Genomic DNA, 2,500 nt, shown 5'->3' with positions numbered 1-2,500 from the left:
GTGTGGGTGTGTGTGTGTCTGTCTGTGTGGGTGTGTGTGTGTGTCTGTCTGTGTGGGTGTGTGTGTGTGTCTGTCTGTGTGGGGGTGTGTGTGTGTCTGTCTGTGTGGGGGTGTGTGTGTGTCTGTCTGTGTGGGGGTGTGTGTGTCTGTCTGTCTGTGTGGGGATGTGTGTGTGTCTGTCTGTGTGGGTGTGTGTGTGTCTGTCTGTGTGGGGATGTGTGTGTGTCTGTCTGTCTGTGTGGGGATGTGTGTGTGTCTGTCTGTCTGTGTGGGGGTGTGTGTGTGTCTGTCTGTGTGGGGGTGTGTGTGTCTGTCTGTGTGGGGGTGTGTGTGTCTGTCTGTGTGGGTGTGTGTGTGTCTGTCTGTGTGGGTGTGTGTGTGTCTGTCTGTGTGGGTGTGTGTGTGTCTGTCTGTGTGGGTGTGTGTGTGTCTGTCTGTGTGGGGGTGTGTGTGTGTCTGTCTGTGTGGGGGTGTGTGTGTGTCTGTCTGTGTGGGGGTGTGTGTGTGTCTGTCTGTGTGGGGGTGTGTGTGTCTGTCTGTCTGTGTGGGGATGTGTGTGTGTCTGTCTGTGTGGGTGTGTGTGTGTCTGTCTGTGTGGGGATGTGTGTGTGTCTGTCTGTCTGTGTGGGGATGTGTGTGTGTCTGTCTGTCTGTGTGGGGGTGTGTGTGTGTCTGTCTGTGTGGGGGTGTGTGTGTCTGTCTGTGTGGGGGTGTGTGTGTCTGTCTGTGTGGGTGTGTGTGTGTCTGTCTGTGTGGGTGTGTGTGTGTCTGTCTGTGTGGGTGTGTCTGTCTGTGTGGGGGTGTGGGTGTGTCTGTCTGTGTGGGGGTGTGTGTGTGTCTGTCTGTGTGGGGGTGTGTGTGTGTCTGTCTGTGTGGGGGTGTGTGTGTCTGTCTGTCTGTGTGGGGATGTGTGTGTGTCTGTCTGTCTGTGTGGGGGTGTGTGTGTCTGTCTGTCTGTGTGGGGGTGTGTGTGTGTCTGTCTGTGTGGGGGTGTGTGTGTGTCTGTCTGTGTGGGGGTGTGTGTGTGTCTGTCTGTGTGGGGGTGTGTGTGTGTCTGTCTGTGTGGGGGTGTGTGTGTGTCTGTCTGTCTGTGTGGGGGTGTGTGTGTGTCTGTCTGTCTGTGTGGGGGTGTGTGTGTGTGTCTGTCTGTCTGTGTGGGGGTGTGTGTGTGTCTGTCTGTCTGTGTGGGGGTGTGTGTGTGTCTGTCTGTCTGTGTGGGGGTGTGTGTGTCTGTCTGTCTGTGTGGGGGTGTGTGTGTCTGTCTGTCTGTGTGGGGGTGTGTGTGTCTGTCTGTCTGTGTGGGGGTGTGTGTGTGTGTCTGTCTGTGTGGGGGTGTGTGTGTGTGTCTGTCTGTGTGGGGGTGTGTGTGTGTGTCTGTCTGTGTGGGGGTGTGTGTGTGTGTCTGTCTGTGTGGGGGTGTGTGTGTGTGTCTGTCTGTGTGGGGGTGTGTGTGTGTGTCTGTCTGTGTGGGGGTGTGTGTGTGTGTCTGTCTGTGTGGGGGTGTGTGTGTGTGTCTGTCTGTGTGGGGGTGTGTGTGTGTGTCTGTCTGTGTGGGGGTGTGTGTGTGTGTCTGTCTGTGTGGGGGTGTGTGTGTCTGTCTGTCTGTGTGGGGGTGTGTGTGTCTGTCTGTCTGTGGGGGTGTGTGTCTGTCTGTCTGTCTGTGGGGGTGTGTGTCTGTCTGTCTGTGTGGGTGTGTGTCTGTCTGTCTGTGTGGGTGGGTGTCTGTCTGTCTGTGTGGGTGGGTGTCTGTCTGTCTGTGTGGGTGGGTGTCTGTCTGTCTGTGTGGGTGGGTGTCTGTCTGTCTGTGTGGGTGGGTGTCTGTCTGTCTGTGTGGGTGGGTGTCTGGGTGGGTGGGTGTGGGTGTGTGTGTCGTGTGTGTGTCTCTGTGTGTCTGTGTGTGTGGGGGGGGGTGTGGGTGTGTGTCTGTCTGTCTGTGTGGGTGGGTGTCTGTCTGTCTGTCTGTGTGGGTGGGTGTCTGTCTGTCTGTCTGTGTGGGTGGGTGTCTGTCTGTCTGTGTGGGTGGGTGTCTGTCTGTGTGGGTGGGTGTCTGTCTGTCTGGGTGGGTGGGTGTCTGGGTGGGTGGGTGTCTGGGTGTGTGGGTGTGTGTGTCTGTGTGGGTGTGTGTGTCTGTGTGGGTGTGTGTCTGTGTGGGTGTGTGTCTGTGTGGGTGTGTGTCTGTGTGGGTGTGTGTCTGTGTGGGTGTGTGTCTGTGTGGGTGTGTGTCTGTGTGGGTGTGTGTCTGTGTGGGTGTGTGTCCGTGTGGGTGTGTGTCTGTGTGTCTGGGTGTCTGTGGGTGTGTGTCTGGGTGTCTGTGTGGGTGTGTGTCTGTGTGGGTGTCTGTGTGGGTGTGTGTCTGGGTGTGTGTGTGTGGGTGTGTGTGTCGTGTGCGTGTCTGTCTGTGTGTGTGTGGGGTGGGTGGGTGTGTGTCTGTCTGTGTGGGTGTGTGTCTGTCTGTGTGGGTGTGTGTCTGTCTGTCTGTGTGGGTGTGTGTCTGTCTGTC

At 57.0% G+C, this 2,500-nt stretch overlaps 1 protein-coding gene across 2 annotated transcripts in view; it reads left to right on the top strand.

Moving 5' to 3' along the window:
• Window positions 1-2,500, top strand: part of rev3l (REV3 like, DNA directed polymerase zeta catalytic subunit) — a 50,631-nt gene that overhangs the window by 45,958 nt on the left and 2,173 nt on the right. The window lies entirely within an intron of this gene.

Source organism: Tachysurus vachellii, chromosome 12 (genome assembly GCF_030014155.1).
Source record: "Tachysurus vachellii isolate PV-2020 chromosome 12, HZAU_Pvac_v1, whole genome shotgun sequence".
NCBI lineage: Eukaryota > Metazoa > Chordata > Actinopteri > Siluriformes > Bagridae > Tachysurus > Tachysurus vachellii.
This window is presented reverse-complemented; position numbering and strand designations above follow the sequence as displayed.